Genomic DNA, 7,301 nt, shown 5'->3' on the forward strand with positions numbered 1-7,301 from the left:
TCACCTGATTGTTGATCTGCCAAAGACAATGTCGTGCACCAGGAGAATGAGTACCGGTAATTTCACAAGAACAGGCATCACATCAGCCTTAAAGAATACACTAAAGAGTTTGAACATCTATAAATACCCCAATCCAGCTAAGCGGGGACCAACAATATCTCTTAACCATATACTCCACAGGATGGGATGCAGTGATTCAGCACCATCCGGAAGTGTTCCGAATCGAAAATCCATCAGAGACCAAGACAAAAGATACTGGAAATTTGGAACTATAAATGTCAGAACCATGAGAGAGGACGAGAAAGCATACGAAGTCGTCAAAGCAATAAGCGACGCAGGCAGTGGCGGCTCGTCCTATAGGGCAACTGGGGCATTGCCCCACCTAAAATTCTGTTCAATAACAATTTAACCATTTATAGACGCACAGCGCTCAATATATATCGAGATCACAGCGAAACCCGCGTTCTTCTTGTGCTTTCGCTTGCAAATGCCCATACATAGCGAAGTCTCCGCGAAAATCGAATTCTCTTCTGTGTTTTCGCTTTGTGAATGCCTAGCCGGGGCTTGCCCCGGTAGCGCTCATAACAAGCTTTCACTATCTATTCTCTCAAAGCTGCGCACAATTAAGAAACGTTGCTTTACTCTCTCCTATTCGTAAAATGGCCGAGCAACCGGGGCAAATATGCTTGCTGGCCCCTAAGGTGTGATGTAACAATCGTATCTATATCTGAACTCGGATACCGTGATATGCGTTGAGTCGACCGTTGCTAGTACAGGTCGATTTTGATGGTGTTTCACACCATGATAATTCTTGAAACTTGGTATGTCATGTCGTGATGGTGGTATTTAACACTGTCCTAAGTTTCAGGGTTTCTACTCAAAGTTTAGGGTAGTAATTCCGTTTCCAAAGTCGAGTGTGTGCTGATCGGTCATGTATCGCAAACATATTTCACGCAAAGCCGGTATTGGTCTCCATCGATTTTAACGATGCTCCTTAGCTAGATCCGTCATGAACTTTTACATGGTATGTCTTGATTTTAGTATCGAACGCTGTGCCAAGTCTCAAGGTTGACACTCAATGATTAGGGCAGCAATTTCGTTATTAAGTTCGAGTATGGTAGAGATGTGCGCTGATCTGACACTTAGCCTACCTAACGCATTGCGGATTTCACGCAAAAGCCGGTGTATCTGTGTTCCATACTGAGATAGGTGATGAGATGATGATATCATGAAACAGTTTACTAACATCCTCGGTTTGCATTCAAATATTTAGTTTTATTTTATATTCTCCAATGTCAATTTCACCGTGGAATGGTGGCCTTCGGGCCATTTGCTCACAATTACAACCCCTGTCAAGCGCGATAGCTGTTTCGTTTTCGATGGCGGCTAACAGCTGATCGCTTGATCAGCCGATTCCTCAGTAAATATTACGCAAAATTCGGCGTTGATCTGTTCGTATTAATTTTGACAGTGTACCATACCGAAAACGGTCATGAGGCTATACTTCTCGATGATTTCATGTAACAGTGTACCAAGTTTTCGGCTTTCATCCACGTATTTATTCGGTAATATATTTTCCGAAGGCGATTTTGCAGCAGACATATAGACACTATAGAGCGTAAGCCGTATGTGTCGTGTGACAGTCTCCAGCCTCAAGGCCAGAATCTCCCAAGCTGTACCGGGACCGAATTTCCGAGGCTGCTATCCGTAGTTCTTCAGAATGATGTTTTGGATTCAATATGACATTTCCTTGTCCAATCTATGAGATAACAATTGCGTATGTGTCCGAACTCGTTGACCTTTCCAGTTAGGCATACGCAATCTCTCGATTTATAGTCATTTCCATTTCTGCAGATAAGTAGTCAGGTCAAGTGCGAACATGAATCGTGTGGAATCTTTGCTCCGTACGCCGTTTAGCCAGCTGCCTTTAGAGCAAAAATTAGAGGTAAAGCGACTAGGTCCGTATCAGCCTAGAAATTGCCCATTGATCCAATCGTACGCCGGAGGAAAACGCACTCGTGCCTTTTCTTCAGCGCATTTCGATAAAAATGAATGGCTTACTTATGGCGAGGATAAAAACGCCTTGTTTTGCTTTTACTGTCTTTTATTCGACAGTGCCGGTACCGGAAGCAGTGGCTCTTGTTGGAACAAAATTGGTTAACGCGATCTGAAGCATTTGTCAGAGCGTCTGAAAACGCACCAAAAATCCCAAGTGCACATGACTAGTGCAGTTAAATATAAATTGTTTGGCAGAGTAAATGTAATGTCGCAGCTCAATGAAAGTTATCGCGTATCAGTCTGGAAGCACAATGAGCTTGTAGATAAGAATAGGAATGTTCTCTCTCGGGTGATTGATGCCATTAAATTTATTGGAGTTCATGAATTGCCCCTTCGAGGCCACGATGAGAAGGAATGCTCTCTCAATAGGGGGGTATTTTTGGATCTAATTAAATACACGGCTTCCATTGATAGCATTTTGCGCGAACATCTCGACACCGCGACAGTAGCTAAGGGTACCTCAAAGACTAGTGAAAAGTGAAAAATTCATCAAGATGAAATAATTTATTCATGAAATTGTTTAATGCGATATGTGCTCGCATTTCAATTTAACAAAATGCTTTGATTCCTGCTTGAATGATGGCAGGCAGACTCGTAATTAATCTTCCATGGATAACAGCTGGCTTTTTATAATGTTTTACGTTTATGGGTGCCACCGCTTTGATTGCCTATCCCCTGGTCGTAACGCATCAGGATCGTGTACCAAACACTTTCGGACGAGGGCAAATCGATTTGACTCGCTTTCGGGACGAGAATCCATATACAAATCGGGTCGGAGGCGCTGCAGCACTTTACAGAATTGCTGAGCATGGAACGATTAAAACACCACAAGGTGTCATGCGAATGCTCTTTGTAGGTAGTTGGTCTGTGTATTTTTGGTATAGTCTTACTCGGCGCTTGCGTAATCTCTACCACGAAATCATAACGCATGCTACTAAGGATAACCTGATGATTGATTCGTGGCATGGGAACGATTCTTAGTTCGCGTACATTTTGTAAAATAATCATTTGAATAAAAAACAATGAATAAAACATTTGTTACCGCACTTCAAGTCACGCCACCGGCAAACCTTTCGCGGCACCTACGTTAAAAATCATTGTTTACGGGAAATTCATGTGGCCATCATGAACGTTGAAAAACGCTACTGTGACGTCATATTGATAACAAGTCGCTTGCGGCCCTTGCCCCACCACCCGATATTGTCACGAGCCGCCACTGGACGCAGGCCTAGACATCGTCGGTTTACAAGAAATCAAACGACTTGACAGCGGAGAAAAAGTTATTGAGGCGAATGGATGTAAATACAAATTTTACTGGCAAGGCCACAACTCCATTCGAAAACATGGCGTCGGCATATTAATTCGACAATGCAGCTTCATAAAGATTCGAGACGTAATTAACATATCACCCAGATTGATTGCGGCAAAACTTACCGTACACAACCTTGACATAAAATTTATTATCACCTATGCCCCGACGGAAGATAAAGTGTCATCAACCAAGGCCGATTTTTACAATAGTCTTTCCAAAGTCTGCCAAGCAGATGACGGTGAAAAGCATCGGAAAATTATTGTAATGGGAGATATGAATGCAACGACGAACCTATGCGAAACACACAGCTCATTCAATGGCAAGAATGGCATAATGAACTGCACAGTGCACATACAATGATAACGGTGATCGCCTGATCAACTTCTGCAGAGAGAAAGACCTATGCGTTTCTAGCACGTTCTATATACATCACGAACGGAAGAAAACAACATGGACTAGCCCAGATGGCAAAACGCGAAAAAAATTGGACTACATTCTTTGTGAATCCTGGCTGAGACAATATATGACCGACTGCAGTGCAAAAAGATCTGTTCAAATAAATTCAGATCATACAATTCTAGTGGCAAAAATGAAAACACCATTTACTAGACAAGAAAGTTTCAGACCACGGAAACTTAATAAAGAAAAAGAGAGCGGGGCTCCGGACCTCGGCTACCTAAATGATACCGACTACAAAAACAGGCTAATCGAAGATGTAGAACAATCTCTTTCAACTGACTGCCAGCAAAATGATGTGGACGCACTATACGAAAAGCTAACAGTATCGATGCAAATGTCCACGGAGAATATACTCCCGAAATATAATAAGGAAAAATTCGGAAACATATGGGAAAGTGATCAAGCACTGAACGATCTGCTACAGCAGTGTTTCCCAACCTTTTTCCACCCACGTACCACTTCGAGGTTTTATGCAGTGCTCGCGTACCACCTACATAAGTTACGCGCGCCGTAGGCGGTCAAAAATGTTTCCACTATTTATGACGTCATAATCACGTATTTGACCTATGTGGTGTAATAGCTATGGCGATTTTTACTCAAAAAATGGAGGATTTTGACCTAAAAAACTTGAATTTGAGCAAATTTTGACCTCACGTATGCAAAGTAGGTGTTTTTGCGCATGATGTTAAAACTGTACTACTTCATTTCTGAATGGGAGAGTATGTCCTTACGAAGTAGTTTGGCCTGAAAAGGCGTTTTTGACTTGGAAACTGACAAATATTTACATGATAAAACTTTATTTTAAGGATATCTGGCGCTATAAAGAATTCCAATAGTCACACTACGTATTATGGTAGAAGTAATTAAAACTTGTTGTAGTACAACGAAAGATACTTTTCTACATTCTGGGGTAGAAAGTGTCTGTCCTTACTAAGTAACTTGCCAAGAATGGAGAAAGAACGTTTAACAGCAGCAGTTGTTGGTTGACAACACTGAAGTTGTGCGTACACTGCTGGTGACAACCCGCGCTGCTTCATTGTGACAATGCAGTCTACATCACAATTTTTCGCTTCTTGATATAAGAACCATGCAATGCCCAAGCAGTCTTACTTCAGTTAGGATATTGCGCTACGTTCACCATAACACCATGTCAATTGCCAACCTATTTGTTACGTTTGACCGTTTATGATTCACGATTAGCAGACATTGGGCGTCTATAATGGTAGGCCTATAAAGTAGACTAGAAGCTGTAAAATATCGAATGATAAGTTCACCGACAGTGCAAAATCTACGATAAAAACGAATTTGAATTGGAGGAGTCAGAAATATTTTGGCTGTGTAAACAGAATCTACCCGCGTACCACCTGGAAGACCTTCGCGTACCACTAGTGGTACGCGTACCACAGGTTGGGAACCACTGTGCTACAGAAACTGAAAGACGTGGGACGGAACAATCCAGACTCTCAAAGTGCCATAACACTCCTCAGAAAGAAAATTAGAAAAAGGAAAAACTTTTTGATGAACAGGCACTGGAAAACTGAAGCAGAAAAAATAAATCCAAATGCGATAAACAGGGAAACCGCAACTCTATTCAAAAATGCTAAAACACACGACTGTACTCTGGGTAAAGGCAATACCACAAATTCCTGCCAGGCGAGCAAACTGGCGGAATTCTTCAAAAACCATTTTGACGAACAAAGAAATGAGAAATCGGATGGGATGCCAAATGATCTGGAAAACATTCCAAATGCTTTAAAGTTGATGCGAGAAAATAGTTCCACTATCGATGAAGACCCACCAACACTCGAGAAAATTAAACGAACTATTGAAAAACTGAAGCGTAAGAAATCCAGTTCAGACGTACCACCGGAGATTTTGAGAGCAATGGCGCTATCAAAATTGATCATGGATAAAATTACAGAATTGTTCCAAACAATATGGGAGATTGAAAAATTACCCCAATCATTCGGCCATAGCAAGCTAACTGCCATATGGAAAAACAAAGGAAGCAGAACCGATCCATCAACATATCGCGCTATTCAAGTTGGAAGTGTATTCTGTAAACTGTTAATACAAATAATCATATCAAGAATAGAGGAATGGTATAACCAGCAAATTCTCGAATTCCAATGTGGCTTTAGAAAAGGGAAGGGAACCACCGACTGTATATATGTCACGAAGCAGTCTCAAATCATTGCGGAAAAAACTGATATACAAACATATGCCTTGTTTGTCGATCTCTCCTCTGCGTTCGACCACGTCAACAGAACCTGGCTAATTCAGTCGCTACGAAATCGAATCGGTGAGGATAAGGGAACCAAAATCGTGAACTTACTTGCCTCTCTATATCGATCCACAACAACCGAACTGAAAAGCCACCCTAACCAAACTTTTTCCACAAAATCTGGAGTTCGACAGGGCGGTCCCGAGTCCCCTATCCTCTTCAATCTTTACATGGACTATGCCGTGAGGGTTTTCCTACACAGATCGGAACTAACCGATATCGCTTTCAGCCAGTATCATTTTCGCACACCGGACTATGCACGAGAAAATAAAAGGGACAAAAACTACTAAGGAACAGCTGTCAACATGGGCTCAGGCTATGCGGACGATCTTGAATTCTTTTTCAAAGACCAATCTTCTCTCCAGGAAGGCCTGGAACTGCTATCAGAAGTTCTTACTGATTTCGGATTACAAATTAATGAGTCGAAAACAAAAACTATGATATTTAACCACAATGAAGAACTGGCTTACCCGACTTCAATCTGCTTTCTGCATAATCATCATATTGAAAACGTAAAAACTTTCAAATACCTTGGGTGTATTGTTCACTATAAGGAAACGAATGTGGGAACAACCGAAATCAACAACAGGATGAGCTCGGCTCATGCAGCTTTCCAATCCAATAAATACCTGCTTCGAAACTTCAGAATTTGGATTGGATCAAGAATAAAAATTTTAAATGCTTTTGTGAGAAGTCGACTCACATATGGCTGCAGCGTATGGTCTCTTTCAGAAAATCAAAGAAACGTCCTGGATGTCTGCTACAGACAATTTTTGCGAAAAATGATACATGGAGGCTACACTCGAAAGGGAACCGGCCACGCCTTCAAAATTAGTAATAAAAATCTTCATAAAATCTGTCGCACTGAAGATCTCTCATCCTTTATTAATCACCAACAAGCTAAATTTCTTGCCCACATAATTCGGAAACCTAATGATAGTGTCGTGAAGTCGATAACCTTTGAAGATGAAAGGAGAACCAAGAAAGGAAGACCGTCTGCAACGCTGATGAACAATGTCCTTAATCGGAACGATACCGACATCAGAACATTTTCGAAAGCAGCACTTTCACGCGAAATTTAATTTATATTTGAAATCTTTATTGCTGTGTCTTTTTTCGATGGATATTTCCATCACCTCGGTGATGGTGCTCTTAGTCTGAATGCAGACAGAGCTAGACCTATATATA

This window comes from Botryllus schlosseri, chromosome 5 (assembly GCF_051294905.1).
Source record: "Botryllus schlosseri isolate E-star chromosome 5, Bs_hap1, whole genome shotgun sequence".
Taxonomy (NCBI): domain Eukaryota; kingdom Metazoa; phylum Chordata; class Ascidiacea; order Stolidobranchia; family Styelidae; genus Botryllus; species Botryllus schlosseri.